Source organism: Cavia porcellus, unplaced genomic scaffold (genome assembly GCF_034190915.1).
Source record: "Cavia porcellus strain 051 isolate PalLab524CR breed Dunkin Hartley unplaced genomic scaffold, mCavPor4.1 scaffold_14, whole genome shotgun sequence".
NCBI lineage: Eukaryota > Metazoa > Chordata > Mammalia > Rodentia > Caviidae > Cavia > Cavia porcellus.
Genome location: NW_026947497.1, coordinates 26,749,022 through 26,773,762, shown reverse-complemented (window position 1 = coordinate 26,773,762; position 24,741 = coordinate 26,749,022). Strand labels below are relative to the sequence as shown.

The 24,741-nt window shown below is 35.5% G+C and overlaps 1 pseudogene; it reads left to right on the top strand.

The window, feature by feature from the left end:
• Positions 1-17,118, top strand: part of LOC100726974 (large ribosomal subunit protein uL16-like) — a 46,948-nt pseudogene extending 29,830 nt beyond the window's left edge.
• Positions 17,119-24,741: the final 7,623 nt, after the last annotated feature.

Genomic DNA, 24,741 nt, shown 5'->3' with positions numbered 1-24,741 from the left:
TATTCTTCCTAGTGTCACAGTTCAAGAAACTAAGATCAAGAGAGCTCTTGACTTGTCCAAGACTAACTTGTTAACAAATAGTGGAACCAGAATTTACACCTGGCTGTTAACCACACAGGCACTGCTTCTGCATCTACTGTCTGCTGTGCCTGATCCACTAGAGCGTCATATCCTGTCAGCCCACTACCATTCCCTGTCCTCTTAGCAGACATCTATGTTTGATAATTATTACTTTAAATATTATGTGTTCCAGGAAAGCAGACTACTTAAATCTATAATGTGTGAAAGTACAATCTTTGTAAGATCATAACATGAACTATAAATATAGTATTCAAATTTTAGTTTGTGAACAAGAAAATTATTTTAGTTTATGAAATCTTCAAGTTGCTTACTTTCTGATTCTCTGCAGTGTTCTGATCTATAAAGTGTTTTGATATCTGAATTCTTATCATCTAAATTACTTCTACACATGTAGCAACACTGCTAAATTGTAATCTCCTTGGTGGCAAAATTATAGTTCATCAATCTCTAACACTTACAGTCCCAGTCATTCAAATGTTAAATATTGATAATAGCTATTGGTTGAATGGATATGTTAAGTAGATGTGTAGAAAGAGGTATATACAATCATCTGAAAAAAGTATCTATGCTTAATTACCTCTAAAATAAATAACCCCTGGATTTCTAGAATAAGCCTAATATTGTTAAAAATTATTTTTATTACTTATACAGTCCTACAGTATACAATTGCAATGTGATTTATTAATCTATTTTTTGGATAGAAAGAATACAATGCTCACAATTTAGTTGGAAATTGCTATTGCAGGAGTCCATAGTTAATCGAGTATTGTAGCTTAACATGGGAATCTGAATGCTGTGGATTCTATCAAATTTGCTAAAAGGCCATTAATTATATGGAAAAGAAATGTTTAAAATACTAGAGCAAAACTACAATGAAAAAGAGAACATGGTAGAATATGATAGTGGATAAGAGCTCTTTGTAAGCTGAAAAGTTAATGGACAATTAAGCTAGATACAAGGGAAAGACTGAAATCAGTTGGCAATGAGAGGACAGCGTAAGCCAGCAAATGCACCACACAGTTACAGGCAGATTGGGATTTTAAGAAACCAGGCAGCTCACAATGCATGTGTCTGGGGGCTGAATACAAGACAGATTAATCTCTTCTCAACGCAAGCACACAGGCAATTTCACCTTTATATTTTGGCACAAAAAAAAAAAAACAAAACAAACAAAAAAAAAAAACACCTGGCATTTCCCCTCCAGAAAATATTAAAATGTGTATGTTGAATTGTAGTTCATTCCCTTACACTGATGCCCTTCCTCTAACCCCAGTTACAGAAAATAAGGAAGCCTGTATTTCCAGTAAGAGTTTGACAACTTTCTTCCCACACAATCTTAAGAGAAAAGCCAGTGGAAAACACACAACTAGAATTTTCCTCACAAAAAAGCAAGATTTCCCTATGATTATCCTTGTAGGGGACTTGTACATCAACCAAGCACAGTCACACAAATCTGGCAAAAACACTTCAAACTTTTAATAGTAAATTTGAATACACTGCAAAGAGTGCCAGGCTTTGAAGAACATTAAGAACGAAACAAACATCAGACACAACAATTTTAAAATATAATGGAAAGAGAAATACGAACCCTCAAAATATAGTGGTTTTAATAGCTGTAAATATTAAAAGAAGACAGAATTGCAAAGCCAGGATTATATAAAAGAAGCATTCAGGAAGTAAATAAAATGCTCTTGAAATCAAACTATGATATAGAGTAACATTTTTAATAAACGTCCCATATAGAAATTAAATGATAGCCTCTAAAAATAACAGAGCACAAAATAAAAAAACATAAAAGAAAAAGGTAACAACAGACCATCAATCCATTGTCTCAGCAATAAGAATTTCTAAAAAGGAAAACAACAAACATGAAAATGGCAGAATTATCAAAGAACTAATACAAGTGTTTCAGAGAATTTTTTAACTTGAGGATATAAATTTAAAAAGCTAACTAAATCCCACTAGAATGAATGAAAAGACTCATTTCAAGGCCTATAATAATGAAATTTCAGATTTCTGTAGTGCAGAGATTCCAAAAACACAGGAGTGCAAAACCGAGTTATTTATAATTGATCAAGTCAACACAGTATCTGAATTTTTAAAACATCATTAAATACTTGAGTAATGCTTTCTGAGTAAAAAGTCTATGCTGATTTGAGCCAGATGGACAAACGATATGGAATTCTTTACTGTATCAAATTAGCAATCATACAATTTAATGGCTTTCTCTATGTGTTTTTGTTTCCAAATACTATTTCTAAAAAGTTACTGCAGAATAGTGTGTAATAAAGAATTTAGCCTTCCCCACAAAGATTGTTTGACCTTTGCCCTCCACTTTTGGAAAGCAATATCTGGACCCTTGGAATTTTATGCCTGATAGACATGTTTTTATTTACCTGGGGACCTTGAATCACCCAGAAAAGTCTAATGATGTGGTTTAGGTTAGGACTGACCATACCAGAAAGACAAACAGTGCAATTTAGTCTGAGGTTTTGAGGTCACACAATATCAATAAACCTAGAGACTGAGATCACAGATGCATACAGTCAATCCATCACTCACGCCTACATAATAAGACCCCAATAAAAATGGAACACTAGGGCTCCGTGAGCTTCTGTGCATGGCAGTGCTCCAAACGTGTTATCATTTATCAATACCAGGAAAGACAAGAAGACAAGAAACTTCTGTGTTTGATATTTTCCTATAAAGTCCTTCCTCTTTGGTTGATTTTAATCTGTATCCTTTCCCTGCAATAAACCATAGGAAGTAAATAGCTTTTGGTGAGTTGTATGAGCTGCTCTAGTCAATTATCAAAACTGAGGGGTATCTTAGGGAGCTTTCAATCTTGAACTTGGTGTCAGACATGAAAAAGGTGTTACGTACCATGTGTGTCCTTCAAACACCGCAGTTGCTTCTCCAGCTGTTGTAAATATGCTCCACTGAATGAGGAAACAAATTGGAAAAATAGGAAGTTTTGTGATCCTAGAAATGAAGCATTTAACAAAGATAAGAAGTGAGTTGAATTCTCATGAAAAAGAAACGAGCTTCCTAAGGGTCTTAATAAACAGCTGGATTAAAGCACGAGGGCAGAGAGGCCCAGACAAATTCATCAGAGAAGAAAGAAGGGAAGAACTGCGGAAGAGGAGGTATTTTCTCAAGACCCCAACAATGAGTGCTGTGCAGGAACATGAGCTACTGATGCTCAGTTTCTGGAAATACATATTTTACACAAGAACTCATTTTTATATGAAAAGCCCAATTTTTAAATGTTGACCACATATAAAATTTCAGATACTTTCTTGTGCAAATGTAACGAATCTATGCACTGAAATTTCACTAACATGCCGCCAGCTTACAGTTTTTTTCCTACAGCATTCATTTCCTGTTCCAGAGCTGTTTTCAAATGTTTAGAAGATGCTCCCTTTTTATTATTAAGGGCCTATCCATTCCATATCTTTAAACTCACTGATTTTTTTTTTTTTTAATACCGGCAATCAAAATCAGGACCTTGCACTTGCCAGGCAAGTATGCTGTGCCACGGAGCTACATCTCCAGCTAAGCTCGCTGAATTTTAAAAGCAATTTATTTTCACAAAATGATTTGGAATTCTGAATCTATTACATGCACTCAATGCTAACATTTATTTACTAGCTCAATCCACAGACATGGTTGAGTTCTTGTTTCCAAGAGGCTTCTCTAATACATCAGTTTCGGGATTTGTGTTCAAGAGCCTTCAATCGGTAAAAATAAAAGTTTGGATTTTTCAAATCATTAGGAAAAGACTAAAAGCCTCTCTATCTGGTTGCTGTCCAGGTAGAAGTTATTTTCCCAGAAACAGTGATTTCAAGGATTTCCTATAAATGGTACCACCAAGTACAAAGTACAGCCAGAATCCTTAAGAAGCCGACACTTCCTATGAACAGTATCTAGGATGCAACCATTTTCATTATTTCTGAGCCCAACTTTCTGAAACCCAACACGTATCTGTCACCCCAGTTCATTTCAATAGAATGCCAAACCTCCTGCTTCTGCTCTTGTCTACTTCTATGTTCTCACATCAGCACATACACAAAATAATAATAATAATAATAATAATAATAATAATAATAATAAAGTGTCTTTCAAAATGCTAGTCATGTGATGTCAGTCAGCAGTCCAAGTTGCCCAGTAGCTCCACCTTACTAAGTAAAAATCAGAGTATCAGGCGTCTACAAGGGCTGGTCCTTTCCCAGGTTCTGCTACTCTCACTCATTCTGCATTTAGTCAAACTGGTCTCTGTGAAAAGCTGAAAACTGACATCCCAGAGATTCCCACCTCACATCCCTGAGATGTACCAGACTAAAGACAGCATCTGTTAGCCTGAATTATGTGACATAAAGTTATTGGATACATAAGTGATTCTGTGTTTCCATATAGAAGAAAATAGTTTTGAAGAAAACCCATAGAAAGCAGGCATTTGATGGTTAAGAGGGAGAGACTGAGTAAGCCAAAGAAAGGTTGCAGGCACCAGAATCTAAATGACACTGAGAATGGAAATTCCACTGCAGTCTACACAGGCAGTTTGGTCAAAACCCACACTTTCCTGTCTCCAGAACTGTGCTAGAAGGAATTTCTGCTGTTCTAAACCACCCTGACTGTGACAGTTTGGTACAATGGTCACTGGAACCTAATACAGCCTCTTTGCCACTTTTGTCATGTAGATGTCTGTGCTTTTCTGGGGAGGAGTTAGGCCTATCCATGGCTTGTGGGAATTACTTATGATTCATTTGGAAACAGGTTCTGTAACAGTCCTATTCAAAACTGCATCTGCCAGCATTTCTCTCTTCTGCTTTAGCTTCCCTCACCGTGTCTAGCATACTGTGCCTTACTTAAAGGATGTACCTATTGTCCGTCTTCTTCACTGATGGCAAAGTGTCAGTGAGGGTAGGGGACTGGGTCTGCTTCTCCACCTCAGTCCCTGTATCAGTGCCTGTAGCATGAAAGGCCACAGAAGGCATTCATGGGTAAGTGAATAAAGGAGTCAGGGAGAGAACTGTGTCCTTTTGTTTCTGAAGTAGATCACTGTGTCAAGACTTACACTTAATATTCCTACGTTATTTTTTTTAAATTTACTTCGACAGTCTATTTCCTTTTTGTATTGTTATTCCAGTAAAATTTTAGCACTTTTGTTAGAAGCTGTATATTTTTGTGATTCCTAAATTTTTTTTGTATTTTTTTATACTTTGTACATTTTATTTTTAATCCAGTTTTTATTAATGGATACAACTTTCTACTTTAAGACTTTTACTTCCAACTTTGTTCTATGTATTCTTATTATGCAAATCAGTGATATAGTGGGCAAGGATATAAGCTCTGGATCCATTACATCTTATTCGAAACACTTATCAGCATCACAAGGTATGAGATTCTGGGAAATTGACTGATTTTCCTTGTCTGTATAATCAGAACAAAAGTACTACCTCACATATAGGGCTTTCAATAAAAAATAAAGATTGAATAGATATTAAGTTTAGGTAGCTTAGAGCAATCATATATATAAAAAGGATTTTTAAATTTCAAGAGTTTAAAAGCTGATTTTTCCCTATTTGTTTTATTATGACAAGAAGATAACATGGCATAAATTAAACATCAGAGTCATCAAATTTTAAAGGGCTTATATATTTGGAAGATATTTAAATATGAGCTACTCATCAACAACACATTTCCCATATTCACCTTCAATCCTACAATATGGTCTATAATCTCCAATTTGTTATTTACAAGTACCAGCATATGGATTGGGAGATATCATTAACATTAGGCTTTCAAAACAGGAACATCTGTATTGTGTATTCTGTATTAAGGGAGAGAAGTGGAAAGCTTTTAAAATCATGAAGTAAACTACCCCATAGGCTAAAATTGGTGCCAATTTAATAAGCCCGTGGTATATGAAATATTTGTGCCATGTCTGACAGCCTACAGGGAAAAAAAAAAAAAACACTTTTGGTAGTTTTCAATTGGATAAAAGGAAAAGCAGAATATATTGGAATGAGGCCACATTTATCTAAATCAACAGAGACATTTTCCACTGCAGTGACCTTCACTGTGTTTTGAGGACGACAGCTGCATTGGGAAACTTTTTCCTTAAACGTTTAAAATACTTTGAACAGATCTCTCTTTATCTAGACTTTTTTTTTTCTTAGAATCAAGAATTGCAGACTTTAATATAAGGACTTCGTGTTTGATGTTATTATTCTTTTTTCTCCATTAGCACGAGCTAATCTTACATTTTACAGACACGCTAAGATTCTCCTAGAAGTGTCATATTCCTTCCCTTGATGATCATTACTCAAAACAACAGCTTTTTAAAAACCCATTGCGCTGACATCTATGGAGAAGAATTTTCTTAAGATGACTAGAATCAATCAACATAATGGAAAATGTAATGTTTAACATCTGTACAAATGCTTAGAGAAGGGACCAAAGTAAAGAGTTTGTATAAACGAATTTCTTTTCTGGAAAGAGACATTGGTCTGAATTTTTAAATTCTTCATTTATTATACCTTACCATATTACAGAGAAGATTTTTGAGAAAGTTACAGATCCTTACAATTTTAATACAAATAATATTTTTTCACATGATCAAACCTACCTTCCTTTTTTGCACTTGTCTTTGTTTCTTCCTTTCTTTCTTTCTTTCTTTCTGTCTGTCTGTCTGTCTTTCTGTCTGTCTGTCTTTCTTTCCTTCATTCAAAAGCAGGGTCTCATTATATTACACAGTTTAACTTTCACCTCCTGTACCAAAACCATCCTACTACTTCAGCTTTCTAAATAGCTGGGAGTGTAGGTATGTATCATCACTCCAGTTCCACATGTAAAATGTACTAATTTATGACATGAATGATTTTAGTAAATATATGAAATATTTTTAATATGAAGGAGAAATGTAGCACAATTTTCATGTTTCATATTTCCGTTAAATTTCTTAAATTTACTCTCAAATTCTATTTATTATAAATTTGTGTGAGTGTAAATATGTAGATATTACACACATATATCACAAATGAAATGTACAAGTTTCACATACATTCTCCTCAGATTCATATATTAGTAAAATGCTGACTGGCTAAGTAACAATAATCCAAAATGCTAAGTATGTGCCTATAATTTGAGAAAAAAAAAAAAACTTTCCTTATCCGAGATACTCATCCATCCATACTTGCTTTTGTGTATTGCTTGTAAATGAACTATGACTAGAGTCATGACTTTTGCTCTTCAAAATATGCCCATCTGGCTGTGTATTGCTGACTAAAATAGCTTCAAATAGCTTGCTCTTAAATTAGACAGTTAAGAAACCCATGATAATTAAACATGATGTTTGATGCCCTATGAACCAGGGGATAGTCACTGGTTGATAAAATTATTCTTCAATCTAAAATGGTCTAAAAGAAAAGGAAGTAGGAAGAGCTTAGACATACTCTGGTGGGTGGATATGGAAGAGAAGCTACACCAAATGCCCTTCAAAATGTTGAGGCATTCGTGGGATGTTACATACTGACCTAGCACATGCTAGCATAAGTGGAACCACGGAGGTGTGCAGAATATGATGATAACTATAGTCTTCCAAATCATAATCCAATATATTTTCATTGTTTTTACTGGTTTACAGATACAATTTTAACACATTAATTGATTGATTTATAAACTACCTATTATTTGCTAATACCTGTTCAAAGAATCAGGCTTCATTAATGGAAACAAAAGACCTTTGTGAAGAAAAAATAGCCTTCAATTTACATAAAGTTTTATGTCGATCAAGCAGAATGGATAATAAAACTAATAATTAAAATGAATGGAATAATATAAGCATACTATTGAAAAGTAGAAAAAACAGAGAATTATGAGAAGAATCAAGCAGATGGGGTGCGGTGACTCTGTAAAAGGAGTGGGCTCATCTTGAAAGTGACATCTGCATAAAGACATAGGAGAGAGAAATGAGGGAGTTAGCAAGAACTGATGTTATTGCAGGGAAGGTAGGAGTAAAAGAAAAGGCGAGGGAGATTGACAAAGAACATGATGGTACAGACCTCTTAGGGCTTTGTGGAGAGTGCCAAGGTTGGAGCTGTTAACTGTTGGTGAACAGGGGCTAAGCTTTGGTGTAGGAAGTAATGCAATATGACATATTCTCAGAATTGCCCTGGCTATTGTTTTGGAAGAGAAAGAACAAAGCATCAGTAGGAACAGAAAGAATATAGGACTACAATTACAGGGGTCCAGGTGAGAGATGATACTGCCAAGATCCAGGGTGATGGCAACAGAAGTGAAATAAATGATCAAACTCATCATCTGAGTTAATTCTGGTATTATATACTCACAGATTGGGTATTTGAGGACGTTAATTGCAAGGAGCCAAGCTGAACTGGCCAGAGCTGCTCTTCCCAGTGTGTGAGTAACCAATTAAGAATGCAGATCTAAAAGAAAGCAGCAATCAAGTCTTTACTGAGTGCAAAGAATAGGACTACGTGAAGCAGGCGAAAATTCTGGATGACTTCCTAGAGTTTTGTTCTTCTTCCACGGAATGGCTCCAGGCAAGGGTCACAACAATCATCTCACTGCTGAGAAAGCACCCCGCAAAAAAGATCCTATATATGCATTCAGTGACCCAGGAAAAAACAGAGGATAGAGCTAAGAGAGGAAAAGTACTGAGTTAGATTGGAGAAAAACATCCTTACAGTCTCTCCTCTTGCAAAATAATGAAGACTCAGCACAGGGCACTCAAAGCTAGGGGCCTGGGCAAGGGACTCCAGGAGGAAAATATCTCCCCAGGTTGCCAATAGCTGTAAGAACACTGGTGCCCAAGAGGCAGAAGCTTTTTCAGGGCTCCCTTCAGAGATACAGTGTCCTCACTGTACCCCATCAGGATGTGGGGAAGGCTACTTTGCTCCTACCAACTGCGAGGCAAAGTTTGTGCAATCGCCTGAAGCCTGGCCTGAAAGGTCACCCATGGGTCTTTGGCCTGGAGACAGACTCATATAATCAGAAACTAGCATAAGATAGAGAAGAAGGTAAGCAAGATTTTTCAGCAAGGATAGAAAAAAATCTGTTTGAAATATATTTCATCTGCTTCAGCTTAAATATGGTATCATAACAAAGGACCCCAAACATCTCAGTTGTTTACAAAAAAATTTCCCTAATACTATAAATCCATTCACTGTCTGAATTTATTAATCACTTTTTGTTTCTCAGTCTACTATTGCTCTCTTTGTATTAAAAGTATTTTTGTACCAAAATATAATTTTTGCATTTTTGCATTTTGCATTTTAGACTGATATGTCTTCTCCATTTACCAAAGGTGCATAGATAAGTAAGTAAAACCAAACCTTAACAAATGCCAAGATGCCCTGCTGAGATCCTCCCTGCAGCCAACCTTCCCCTCTGCAGTCCAGGTGATCAAAGGCACAGCACATTACAGAGGCAAAACTAATAAACTTAAGTGAAGAGTCAGGATTCTGGTCCCTACACTGTTCTTCATAATACAATTAAACTGTGAGCCATCTTAACACCTGCCTTCATATTATGAAGATTTTTTTTTCATTTTTTAGAAGGTGGAGGTAGTGCTAGAGGTTCAACCCAGGGCCTCTGCACTGAGCTATGTATCCAGCTCTTTATTATTTTCTGTTTTGAGACGGGCTCACTACAGTACTAAGCAGCCTAAGCTGGGCTTAAGCTTTTATTCGTCTTGCTTCAGTGACTACAGAGGTGAAAATTAGCAGCAGCAGCAGTACATAGGGCTTTCTTCTCAAGCTAGTTTTCCCTAGTACATTTGCAAAGCTAGCACAAGAACTTCACACCTTACATCTTCATCTTCTCAAACCCAAGAGAGACAGCTTTTCCCTACCATCATGAGTAGGGCAATAATCCTGTTGCTGATAATCTCAGTCACATAATGCGCTTGTGGCTGGCAGAATCCTTCTCAGATCTCTGAAGTCATTTAATTATATTTGTTTGTGGAATAGGAATGTTTAGCCACCAAAGATACAATTTGCTAGTAGCGGCCTCATAGTTTAAATCTAAAATATCTAAAATGTCTCCCCAAAGTCTCATGGATATGGAAGATGGCTGGATCATGGGGCAGCTTAAGGGACTGTTGGGAGGTGGATGACTAGGGGCTTGATTTAAAGTGAACATTCTTGCCCCAGGTTTGTCCTTTTCCTCTCTGCTTCCTAGATGCTGGAGGTGGGCTTGGCCAGACCCTTTCACCATGTCATTTCTGCCTTGAAGTCAGCCAACTTTGGACTGAATCTATGTGAAACTGTAAGCCAAATAAACCTTTCTTTCTTCAACTTGTGGGTGTTGGATATTTTGTCTCAGAAGTAGGAAAGTGACTAATAGAGGGAGCAAATTCCCAAAAGGAAATGCCTAATTTTCCTTTAAAGGAAAAGAAGTGAATGCAGAATTTGCAAATCTAAAAGGATATTATTTGGCAAAATGCTCCAATGCTCTACATCCTCAAAGTAAGGGGTGTATACTGGATGATTCAGCATCTAAGCATTGCTTTTTGCATGTCCTCAAGTGATATCATGGGAAAGTCTCTGAGCTTTCTCTACGTGGAAGGCTCAAGTACTCTGACAAATCACTGAAATTAAGACCATTTCACACACATAAGCTTACCATATGATAATGATGGCTTTTAAGCCATCTCTGTAAGATATTTGTTTGCTCTTTGGTTTTGCGTTTAGAAGCTAAGCCAAAACTCTTTTGTTTTTTTCTTTTCTTTCTTTTTTGAAGGATAGGGAATGGGATAGGGCTTGGGAAATGATTTTTACTTTATTTTGAGCTTTGTCAATTCATTATTTTTATAAGTACATGTTTGTAGTACCTAATGATTATATTCATATATATATATATATATATATATATAACACATCTTATATTTCTACATAGTCTTATGACTAAAAAAATTAGACTTGATTATTAAAGATATATAATTATATATATATATAATTACATATAATTAATGAATGCATAGTCAACAAATAATTGCTTTTCATTCTTTTTTAACCTAGGAATTTTACAATACGAATTTATTAGTAAATGTGTGTCAAAGATACTATTAAATTTGTGGTACAAATACAAAATATTGCTTCATAAATTAAATTTGATTCTTGTTTTATATTTTAATTTCACTCATCATAATTATGACTTGTAATGGATAATTAATGCTTTTATTTCTTAGGTGGACATTTTAATGTGCTGCCATGTATTTTCTTATTTGTACATAACATTAACTATTATTACTTTTTCAAGCAATGAAACTTTTTTATTAGGACAAGAACTCACTTTCATTTTATTCTCCTTTGGCAACAGATAACAGAGAAAAATAATTATCAGTTTTAAAATCAGTACAAATTCTTGACCTATGTACTATGACTAGAAGTATTTGTGCCTAATGAACCTTAAGACAATAGCATATTTAAATTTTCATGCAATCGTGGCTTATTATTAGAATATTTAAGACATAATAGCAATTAAAATTATGAATAGCAGACAGTTCTGTACCATTGAGACAGAATGAACATGTTGGCATGAGGACACTATGGGCTTATTATGAGTTTAATTTTTCAATTTACAACCATTGCTTATATAGCATATTAACTAATTCATAAATTTGATCTCTGACTCATAATTCAGCTATTTCAAATTTTATTGTTTGAAGATTGACTATATAGTTTTTAGTTTTTCTGGTGTATGTCTGTTTGTTGCTGTTAGGAAACCAGTTGATTTGTGGTTAATAAGGTGATCTAATTCATTCCTGGTACTTCCAGAAGGAAGAGTACCTGACCACTCACGTTTATTTTGTTCCTCTCTAGGTATTGCATATCTCTGGACCTTGCCAACTATTCATTTTTCCCTGTAATAAAATATTTGCATGTTGCCTTACTATTACTTAGGCTACGTGTTCAAAGTGGGACCAGTCTAACATCTAATTCACACAATGAAGGGATTACAGCTGGTCAGTGAGATAAAATACGGTGACAGAGATGGACATTAAGGATTAGCAAAGCCTATAGATTCTCACTCTTCTGAAAGCAGAGGCAACATGCAGATTCATTAGATTTCAATAATAGGCATAATTTCCTATGAAATATTTTAAAATATATATATTTTATTATACAAATATAGACAGCTAATATAGGCAAGAAATAAAACTTTTAACAATATAAAGTAATCCATTGATTCAATAACTATATTCAGAGGTTACACATTTCACTTATCATGTATTATAAACTCATGAAGCATTTCCATTTAAAAAAAATGTTCATTTTTGTGAGGCAAAGTTTATTTCACAGGAAAATATCCAAGATATCTAATCTATATATCTAATTTTAGTCATAAATATAATCAATGTGGATGATGTTATCAAGGTAATTATAGTGTTGAAAGTAACTGAAGGGATAATGTAGATATTTTTTCTTATCCAATATGTGACTACTGAACAATCAAGCAATTGAGTTCAAAGTAAAAGATGTGCTGTAAATACAAAATATGTGCAGGATTTAGAAGTACAAAACTGCAAATGCTTTCATTACTCACCTTCATGTGTATCATGTTGTAAAAAGATAATATTTTAGATATTTTGGGTTAAACAAAGTATATTACTGTACTTAATTTCACCAGCTGCTCAATTCTTTTGGTTGTAGCTGATACAATTTTTACATTTCATATAGGATTTACATGCCATTACGACTGTGTTGTAAGCAATACAAAAAATATTAGCTGTTAGTTTTTTTTTCCGTTGAAATTTCATGCATGGTACATATAAATCACGTTCTTCATATCCAAATGTTTTCACATGGCTAGAATCAGTAGAATATCTGATATAAAGTAATATAGAAATGGGTCTTCCTTTTAATACAATTTAATAACTGACACATTTTTTCCATAAATGTTCCATGCTTTAGGAATGTCTGATGAAAAACATAAATCTACACAGTTATATATATTTTTTTACAATTTATTTTTGACATCTGCAGTTACAGTTTAGGTACCTTAGCTACTTGTTCCTGGCAATCTTTTTAACAAGCTGAATGAATTTTGTTTAATTCAACCAAGGTATAAGCCACGGTTTATTTATTTAGCTGTTAACACTGGTTTCTTCGGCGTGCCCGAAAGTTCAGCTTGCACCAACATCTATTTACTATTATGTTATTAAATATTTTTTCGCTATTAGGACCTTATTTTCAGAAACACTGAGTTCCGTAGTTCGTTCTTGTAGTAAAGAGAATGAATGAAACTATTAATTTGAGGTGGGGAAGTACTGGTGATAAAACTGATTTTTTTGTGTGTGAATATTGGTGAAATGAAAGAAGTAACCTCTTTCATTTCCACTATCAAGCCCAGATAGTTTGTTAATACTTAGAAGTAACCCAATCCCATAGCAAAATCAACTTTATTCTAACATCACTTGACAGTTCTTTCAAAAACAATACTTTTCTTCCTGTATCACTTTTATTGAAATGAAGGACAACCAAATGTCAAACAGTCTGTTTCTATTATAAGAAGACTTCTATCTAGAAGGTGTTTGTAGTATTTAAATATAGAATACATTTTTGGAATATCAAGTAAGGTAGTTAGGAAACCTAAGAATATGCTGCATGAAATATTGTAGGTCACAAATGATTGTTAATCCATAGCCACAAAGATAATAAAGCTCAAAATGAAAACTATTCTCCATTAAATTAGTGTGTTTGGACCAAAAGTAGAGACTGTAATCAACTACGTGAAATGAACCTGTATGCTCCTTCCTTAATTCAGTATCACACTAGTTATATGCTTTATACACTTTATAGATTCCTAACAAGGTTAAATTGATAGTTATAGGATAATACCTAGATGAGGCTAAATCAATTTATCCATAAATGCTCATTCTCAAAGGTCCAATTTTTGTAAATTTGTTTTGTTAATTTTGTTAATTTGACACTTCAAAGTCTATGTAAGGACATCTGCATAGGTTATGCAAGATCCCCAAATGCATAAGTTCTTAAGCTGAATTCTCTGAATGGAAAGACATTGGAATAGTCCTCGGAAGTGGGCTCTTTTTGACCTTGTACACTGATTGAGTCATGCTGACTGACTGATTGCTACACTAGGTATTGAGTACAGGACATTCCAACTGAGTTACATACATACCCAGCATTTCCTTCCTTCCTTCCTTCCTTCCTTCCTTCCTTCCTTCCTTCCTCCCTCCCTCCCTCCCTCCCTCTCTTTCTTTTCTTTCTTTCTTTTCTTTTCTTTCTTTCTTTCTTTCTTTCTTTCTTTCTTTCTTTCTTTCTTTCTTTCTTTCTTTCTTTCTTTTTTTCTTTCTTTCTCTTTTTGTTTATTTTGAGGCAGCATTTCTTAAGTCACTGAATTTACCCAAAGGGCTCCAATGTATTATCCTACTCCGCCTCTCAGAATGCTGCAATTATAGGTGTTTACCACCACGCCCAGCTTTGCTTTTTTTCCTTCTTCTCCCCTTAGTCTTAGGGGAGACTAAGACAGGCTAATACTAGAATTTCTTTCCCCTAGGGTAGGTGCTAGAGATAGGAACCCCTTCTTCCCCAAATATAGCCATTTAATTAAAAACAATCTTCTTTTAACTTTCTGTATAAGAGCTGCTCTACCTTATCTCACAGAGGATCATAAAACTATTGTAAGCAGCTGAGTTAGTTAGAAATATTATAGGCAGTGACACAGGGCTAGGTCCTCAAAGGAACCGGTGCAAAAGTCCAGATACCTTGCAACTATGGGGGAGACAGGTACCTGCTGTGGGCCAATCCTCAAGACAAAGGATAAACAAATGTATCCACATCCTAAGGACTGATAATAGTTCCCTATCACCCTGAGGAAACCAGGAGTCACCCTCTTGGTCCCCTATGGAAGAGTCACTGCTCTCTAAGAATGCCTGCTTTCTATGTGACTTGCTTCCCCATTTGTCCCTAGAATGTAATCAATTTTACCTGAACTATTACTCTTATTGGTTAACCATAGTTCTGTCCCACTTTATGCCCATCTGCCTTGTGAGTTCCCAGCTTTCCCCACCTTAAACCCATGTCACCCCAGAATTTTGCTCTATACAAGACCCTGGAAAACACAGAGTCCTTGGCAACCCACTCGGGACCGCTTCTGTCTCTGTCTCTCAGACAGAAGCTTTCTCTCAATAAATATATTTTACTCTTAACCTCCATTGTTCCTAAAATTCATTATTCAATTTTAGAGAACACGAGCTTGTGGACATAGTAGGTCAGGAGTTTCATTCCCCTGTATCAAAACCCTTACTACTGAAGGGTTTGTGCCCCACACCTGGGACACAAAATGCTACGTAGAGAGGTCAAAAGGAAGCTGAACAAATCTTTGCTGGGTTTCTGGTCTGTTTCCATGAGGTCATTTTTGCTGTTGTTGTTTTTCACTGAATCTAAGGAAACAAGACAATTGTCTTTGGATTTCAGATATATTTTTAAACCTCCCCTATCATGCAAATCTTTGATAAAATTTTATTTTATTTTGCTATTATAGGAGCCTCAGTCATGACCCTTATGATGAGACGAGAAAGATACCATAATTTCCTGCCCATACAACAAGGACATCTAGGCTAGACCTGCAGATGACCAATGAGTCACTAAATACAGGATAAAGTTTGGCATCTCTGCATTCATTATCCATCTGTCTCCTTCATTACATTATAACTTTTAGTAAGTTTCTTGCTCATCTCTGTACCATAAGCATGTTAATTGCTTAAGGAAAGTCTGTCCAAAAATTAGTAGCAAAAGGTTTTTTAGGTCTAAATTTACCTAATCTTTTTACCTCTTGAAGGCTGAGGACACCAAGATAAATGTAATTAAAGTATTTCTAAAATTTTCAGCATCATTCAGTTGCCAAATTTAGAACACTTTTTTCCACATCTCTTGCATTGCCTTGGTGGGGGAGAAGGGGGAGGCAGAACCACTGACCCAACCCCTCCAGGAAAAGCCCTTCTATTCCCATATACTTGCTACATGATCTCCTTCCCCATTTGATTAATCAATATGACCTAAACAATTATAATCTTATCGGTCAATCATAGATCTGTCCCACCTTCTGATTTCCCATTGGCTCAATGTTACTTTTAATCTTAATAGTTTATGAAGGGTTTCTTTCCTTAGATCTACCTTGCTGTGTGTTTTTGCTGTATAAAATTCCCTTAAAAAGCAGATCCCTCAGGGCTGGGGATTTAGCTCAACAGCCTGGCAAGTGTAAAGTCCTGAGTTTGATTCCTGTTACAAAAAAAAAAAAAAAAAAAAAAAGGAAAGAAAGAAAGAAAAGAAAAGCTAAAAGCAGTTTTCTTGCAATCCATTTGGGATCTTTTCTGTCTGTCTTAGACAGGAGCTTTGTTTTTGCTGAACTATGTCCCTTGTCCTGGCAGAAGATTTTTCCCCCCAATAAGTATAACTTTCTTTCCCCTACAAATAGATTCTGTTCTTCATCTTAACTGTTGCTGGAATTAATTCTTCATCTTTAGAGAAACTCAGTACTGGACATCTAGCAGGCTGGGAGTTTCTTTCCCCTATATCAGAACCTTGCACAATGAGCACCGCATGAAAACATCATCCCTAAGTAATTGAGGTTGCCCCCCCCCCCAAACAGGAACAACCTTCTGGGGGAATCAGATTGACCCCTCCATGCCTTATGCAGTTATCTAAACCAGCTGGAAAAACTAGTCCAGAGAAAATGATCAACCAAGAATTTGCTATCACTCCACCAGAATTGCCTATCACATTAGCAAAGCAAACCCCTAGTAAGGGGAACCTTCAGCCCTTGCCTTCTTGTCCCTTTTCTATAAACCGCAGTCACAGTCAAACCCTGCAGACAGATCTTGAGTCTCTGTATCATCCGTTCCTCAAAGGCATGCTGATTAATATCTTCTCCTGCTTCCTGCTGCCTGTCTCCTTGATTGGCATTTGGGGACTCCCTCTTTTAGGAGCCCTGGAAGCAGGATTTTCACCCCAAAACTCCACTAATATCCTTAAGAGCCTCACATGAGGAAATGGAATTTTTAAAAAGTGCTACTCACAAAATTAATAATGTGAAGACTACGCTTTAAGTGCCCAACAAATTCTCCTAAAAATATTTGTGAAATTAACATAACGCCCAGTGAATTTAAAAATTAGCAAGATTAAAATTGGTGAATACATAGTCATCCAACCTTTATTAAATGGTTATTAAAATTACGTTTGCAGTTGAGGCAGTGTATAACTTTGTATAAATACCTGTAAAAGCACCTAGGAAGATGATTTGCTCTGTCTTTTCTTAACAGGAGTGAGAACACTTCCCACTTGCTTTCATTAATTCAGATGGGCGGCTCTCAGGGTGCAGAAGCCAGTAAACCTTCTCTAAGGCTGGAGGGAGGAGGTGGTGATCCACCTGGCTGTATTCCCTTTTTAGCAGTTCTACACAATTACAGGAGTCAGCTCAGCTCCAGGCAGTTAGGAAGTTAGCTTTTACTGAGTAGTTACTGCATACTGAGTACAGTACTCCTTCCAGGAGGAACTGAGACCACCTGCAGAGGAGAGACAGACGCACAGGGGGCAAGTGAAGAAGTAAACAGAAACCAATTAGTTTAATAAAGCAAGGTTTTCTGGAGGACATTGCAGTTTGAGCCCCACTGTTCAGATTTTTCCTTTTCTATTTTAGTCTGGAAGTTATCATATTTTTCTCCAACAGAAGCTAGCCTATTTCTTTTTTTTTTTTTCAAATTTGTTACTTTAATTTACTTCCTTCAAATATTTTGCATCAAATTGTGTATTATACCTTACTGAACTATATTTGTGTTTTCTCTAATAACTACACATAGTTAAATATGTGTAATTATTTGATATATATATAGCAAAATATATATAGTAAAATAATGGAATTTTATTTCTATTATTTTATATAGTTTATTTATATCTATTATTAATTTTATGTAATCTTTATTTTTTTTCTTTTTCCTATGATTAATTTTGTCATCCATTCATTTTAATGGATGTTGTTACAGATTTCCTAATAGAATTTCAGGGAGCACAAGAATAATACTTTTCATTAGAACACAAACGGAATACAAATGGAAAATATTTAACACTGCGTCCATCGCTATAGAGGAATAGAGAATAAGTGAACCAAATATTTAGTGTGTATTTATATAAAAACACTTTGCAATGAAGCAACTTTTTTGTGTTTGTCTCATAAAAGATAATATGACAGACAAACAACAAATTAGGTCAAGAAGAGGAATTATTAAAATGACAATCACAGTGAACAAAATTTGAATCATATTCGTGAGAAACTGTGGCCGTGACTTTTGTATCCAAGAATATAAGTTTAAAAGCCCACCTGGGAACACACTGAATTTACAAAAATGCCTACTCAGTTTAAATTCCGGGAACTTAACTGCAGACCTAGACTGTTATCAATAGCCAAGGACTTTCTGATCCCTGACCCCTGCTCTCACACCTTTCCCTCTGTAATCCTTAGAATCCACCTCTTCTGCTGCTTAAACTAGCCAATCGTGATAGGCTGCAAGCCTTTGAATCCAGCCAATGAATTTAAAGGATATCTGCTCCCCACCAGTGAGATTTTAAAAACCCCACTTGCCTAATACATGGCAGGCCTGCTGCGCGGGAGCAGAATACACCTTAAACATTTCCTTGAGGACTTCTCTGCAGATGTTAACTTTAAACTCTTCCTTGTGGACTTCTCTTGCTTGCTGTCTGCGTGTATCATTTCCGGCACTGAGAATATGAGTCTGGGGACTCATTTCTAAAATATTTGAGACAGAGATAGACTGAAAACTGTAGCAAATAAAAATGAAAAGGTGCTAACAGGTGAGAATAAAGGAAAAATACAAAGCTAATAAAATATTTAAAATATATTAATTATTGGGAGGGAAAAAGTTTTCCTCCACTAATTTAGCTACAACAGGTAGAGGTAGGGGCTACTAATTAACCAGTCACAGATTAATAGGAGAAAAGCTTTACCTCACATGTATGAGGGTCTACTCGGTATGTCAGTTTAAAGTGTGTGAGGTTGAAGAGAGTGCTTTTAAAGTTTTGAGAGTCAGTAGGGAAGGTCCTATTGGACTTTTTCATTGCTGTGCTAAGGTCAGTTTTCTCCAAAATAAGAAAATCTCTCAGGGTGAGGTTTATGGAAGCTGTATTTTCTGAAGACTCTGCATTAGTCAGATAAGAGAAATTCAGATAAGATTTCTTTCTGCATGTTGTAACTGAAATGTTTTTGGTTTAAAGTAATCCTCATCTTGGTGAGTTTTTAGTCCCTTTTAAACTGCATTTAGTAAATATCAAAGCAGATCTTCCACAGAATAAAAAAAGCATAAATAAATATTATAAGATAATAAAATTTACAAAACTGAAGTCTGACTCTGAAAACCAAGAGTCTGTCACTTGTGCTATAGACTGAAAGTGCCTTCCCATTTCATATATTGAAATTTAAATCACCTTGGTAATGGGATTAGGAGGCTGGGCCTTGAGGAGGTCATTAGGTCCCAAGGGTGGAGTCACTTGTGAGTGAGATCAGTGCACTTATGAAAGGAAACCTGCAGAGCTCCATCAACTCTTCTGATACATGAGGACTCAATGAAAAACAAAGAATGAAACCAAGAACTCTGGGCCTCCAACTTCTATTGTTTTTAAGCCACGAAGCTTGTGGTATTTTGTTATAGTGACCTGATACACTAGGACAATGCAAAAATAGGTGACTCATATACATGAAGATAAAAATTTGCCTTTGAAATTAAATATTCCAAGTATTTTTGTTCAATGGAACAATCAATAGAACAATACAGATTACTACCATAGTAATACAATTTGCATTTTTAGACTTCTGATAATAGCAAATACCAAAACATTACAGTACTACTTCAATGAACAGTGACAAATAAGGTATTCTCTGCCCAAATAGACATTCCTCAGATTATTAAAAAGTAATATTACTCCTCGTCTTCCCTGGGATTTGTATGATATTTTTTTTTCTTCACCTGCTCATTTTATGTATTTCTCATACTTCGGTGATACTGAGGCAGGAGACAGGGAATGCTGAACTGGCTGGGAAACTGAGTGTGATAGGTGAATTGCAAAATCCCAGGACACATACTCACAGTTCCCAAAGCCCTGCTCATGGACTCAATTAGAAAGTTCTGTCTTAAGTGCTTCTCAGAACACTGGAGTACAATGTTTTGATTCCTGCATTCTCTCTTTCACAGTGGTCCTCTTCCATGCTATACAGTATATCTTTTTCCTATTTTTACTTGGCTCAAACTTCCATGGCAAAGCATGTTTATTTTACTGCCTTTAATAACCACAAAACCCTACTACTTTTTTGATTTATTTTGTCTAATTCTTCATTGAAGACAAGAGGAATCAGGCTGGGGCTAGAAACCAGCTCAGAAGGAGACCCCAGAACCCCAGAACCTGATAATAATTTATGTCTATGATAGATTAGAAAATCAATTCTAATCCTATCATTTCCCTGGTTAAAATAGTGACTCCATTTTTCTGAGGCTAAAATTTCCAGCAGTGTTTATGGTAGACAGTGTACATGACCTTGTCTCCACCCAACATCTTCACCTGCACACAGTCTGCTTAAGTCACAGACTGGTTTTTCTGAATAACCCTTATACACAGGTAATTCTCTCTCCTTTTTGAGAATATATCTGTCAGGTTTTTATGTCTGCTTGTGTGACTATTTTGTGCTGCTTTAATTTCTATCAATTTGCACTCTAGTTCAGTATCTATATTTATGTTGAAGTAAAATTAAGAAACACTATGAAAATCACAAAAACTTATAATAACTAGTTTTTTTTGTGAGCATAATGATTCAAGCAATAATTCAGAAAACATGATTTAAAAAATAAAAACTGAACATTCTTAGAAAAGTATTTCCATTCCTTCCCATTTCACATAAAGCATATAAATACTGATAATTCTTTACTAGGAAAATGTGCAGATTTTTATATAGTAATTTCTGTTTCTTCATTGCGTTAGTTTTTTTAAAGTTCTTTTGCATTCACAAATTTATTTGGAAACAAAGGTAACCAATTGTACCTTGTCTTCAGCTCTGGCCTCTATCAAATGGATCACACTTGTTTGTTCTTTGAGCCAGTAACAAGTTTGACTTACATTTATAGGTTTTTGTAATATTGAACTATCCTTGCACTGCTTTTATGACTTGTTTTGTGATGGTATGTAACTCTACTATTAATGTACTATGGAATCCTATATATAAAGATGTGGGAAATAATTCTCTAATGTTATTCATGAATAATAGTAGTCTACGTAGGTAGTTATTTGTGTTGTATTTGGGGAAGGTTTTTCTCAATATTGCAATGGTTTTATAAAAATATAGTCAGAAATTTTTCTTTTTTTTCTGAAATCTATTCCTTATAATTTCAATAAATTTATAATTCCTTATAATTTCAAATAATTTATCAAACAAACTTTTTGCGTTTATTATTTCATTGACAGATACTTCCATAAACTTTCTAAATGTTTTATTTAATTTGCTAGTTGTTCTGAATTAATTTGATAATGTTTAAGATACTATTGTTTAGTGTTTTATCTGTTTTTTGGTTTGTTTGTTTGCTCCTGGAGATCAACTCAGGACCTTATGCTTGCTGAGCAAGTGCTTTGCTGCTGAGCTAAATCCCTGGCCCTTCTCTGATATTTTTATCATATTCTTTCTCATTCAAAAAGTGTCAGTTTTGTTAAATATTCACCCTTTCCTAGGCTCAAAGAATACTTCAGCATCAGCATCAGCATGATGTGTTCATAATAATGATAAGGGTGATTCACCTTAGATTTGCTAGAGACCATGCACAAAGCAAAAGGTGCAGAAAAAAAAGATGAACAATTAAAAGATAGGGGCTATTTCTCATTTAGAAGCTGAAATAGGGCTCTCACTTACCCTGGGAGCCTTACTCTTTTTAAGGACCCTAACCCAAGGATCAAATGTAGAGGCCACTGCATGGCTGTTTAGAATGGATTGGGCCACTGATGAGTTTCATCCAATGGGACTGAAGTTAAATAATAGGCTGCCATAGTAATATAGTTAGCTATGGGGCCTGCACAATTAATGTGCAAGCTGGGAATGACATTGGAATGGATTTTCATAATTTAAATTTTATCTAATTCTAATTGAGATCCCATAACAGCCCAGGAAGACTATTTATGGAAAATGTTATCAAAGGCCAGAGGTCTCCTGTAATGAGTGAGGATGTTAAGATGAACTTATCAGGGAATGGGTAGTGTTCAGCCTGATTAGCATATCCACAGACTGAACTGAGTTTTGAATTCACTCTAAAAGCTTTGAGTCCTATGAATTTGCAGTGATGGCTAATGCTACAGTAATTCAGGAAACAGTAGCTGCCCTGGCTTTAATAGAAACTCACGGGACACCAACTCAGCTTGCGCTGCCTATTAATTCAGCAAACATACTTCACCTGTCTTAAATCAGAGTTTTTATGAACTGTGAGGCCATCTCATTGCCCAGACATTCCTCTGCGTCTTCTACTAAGTGTGAAGCTAAGCTGGATAAGAGCATGTGTATTCAACATAAGGAACAAGGAAGCTGCAGATGACCTGCGCTCTGGTAAGTCAACAAAATTTACAGTATGTCCAGTATGTTAGACACAAACAGTAATAGGTGTCTTCTTCACAGACACTGTTCCCTTCATCATATGCCTTTGATCCTCAGTAGGGGAGGTTAGAGACCAGCTCCACACATAGTTCCAGAGATCTCTGAAGTATCTCCAACAGCAAAAAACCTTCTAGCATTACCTATAAGACGTTATCAAAATGGATGATCAATTTTTAAATTTAAAATTTTTATTACAGTAATTTTTTGGTATTGAGATCTCTCAAAAGTTCTCTCCCTCATTTGAGCATACTTATCCCATCATTCTTGTCAATTTCCAAAGAAGCTCTGAAACCACTTTTCCTTGAGTGTTTTTAGTTGCACTATCATGACTGCCTTGATATTTTGTGTCCATTCAAAACATTTACATTTATAGTTATTTTGACTTTGGACAGAAGCTACAAGTCTCACAGTGCCAGGTCTGGTGAATAAACTGGATGGGAACACACCATAATATTTTATAGAATTTCTTATGTGTTAAATGGCACTCACCAGCAGTGTTCATTGTATTTTTATTATACCTTAAAACTGACACTCAAAAAGGAACTTTCAGAAATGCTTCATAAAATATCAAAAATAATGAGATATATGTATCTGAAGAGAGTGGGGTTAATACCAATATGTTCAACACTGCAAAAAAAAGTTTGTTTGTTTGTTTTTTTTTTAATTGAAACATTTACAACTTTCTCAGTTCTACCTGCATATAATTTGGGGTCCAACAAATCAGTTACTTTGCTTAGGGCTATTAGACACAGGTATTCAAATTGCCTTAATCGTTAAAGTTCCTCCACTTTGAAGAATTGTAATAGTACTGTTAAGTTTAAAGAGATGATTACCTGCTGAACTATTAAAATTAACACTATTTTGCTTAAAAATACTTCTCTTGCAGTTGTTTTCTAAGTCCGGCCTCCACTATCCTTTGTTCATTACTTAGATCCCATCAGTCAGCTCAGTCAGCAAGCTCCACCTCCAAAAAGCCTACGGCGTTTGTATTATTGGTGGATTCTGCACTATGTGAACCAGTTAACCTTCCACCAGTGCAAGTGGTTTTAAACCTGCTATTTATCTTCTTGATGGACAGTCTTGAGGAACAAACCTGGACCGAATCCCATTATTCAGGAAATGCAACTAATCACTTTAGGCAGTGTATTACCATAGGGCTGTTAGGACAATCAGATCCTTGGCTGTTGGCTGCACATAATTACTCACTTTAAATTTTATTCTGTTGCTGTGTCTGCTTTTAGCCTGAAATCTGCTCATTCTAGCAAGTTCAACCTCACACTCATGGATAAATCATTATAACTCTGGGAATGAACATCTTACTGTTAATATGGTATGACTAAGACATAGTATATACACTAATTGTGGAGACCCACAAGATGATTCAGATTGGGGAAAACAGAAACTGTATAGTTTGATACTTGTGTTGGTAAAGCCAACTAACAGGACCACACACATCAACTCTGAGGTTCACATTCTTCCTCTTGTGTGACCCATGACTAGAAGCATCTTTTGAAGCTAACATGTCATATGTGACTTATGTATAAATACTTTTTGTATCAATGGTTACATCTTCAATGCATTTGGGTATCATAGGAATTATTATAAACTAGATCCCACCCTTTAAAGTACCTACTACCTCCCAATAAGGCCATCAAATTATGAACCTATCAATGGACTCCTTAACTGATAAAGTCACAAACTCCCTGACCTAATCTCCTTCCAAAACCCTCACCACTGTAGCTCCTGCCAACACAAGGACCAAGTGCTGACACATGCACTTTGGAGAGACATTGTGTATGTTATGAAATTATCATACTTTACACTGGACATATGTACTTAATATCTGTCAATTTAAAAATCTTAAAAATAAAATGTGTACAACTTATCCTAGAGTAAGAAAAGTAAGGAAAAGCTTGGAGGTAAAGCTGGGAGGAAATTTATTGGTGCAGTCACACTGCCATCCTTGACGGAGATTTT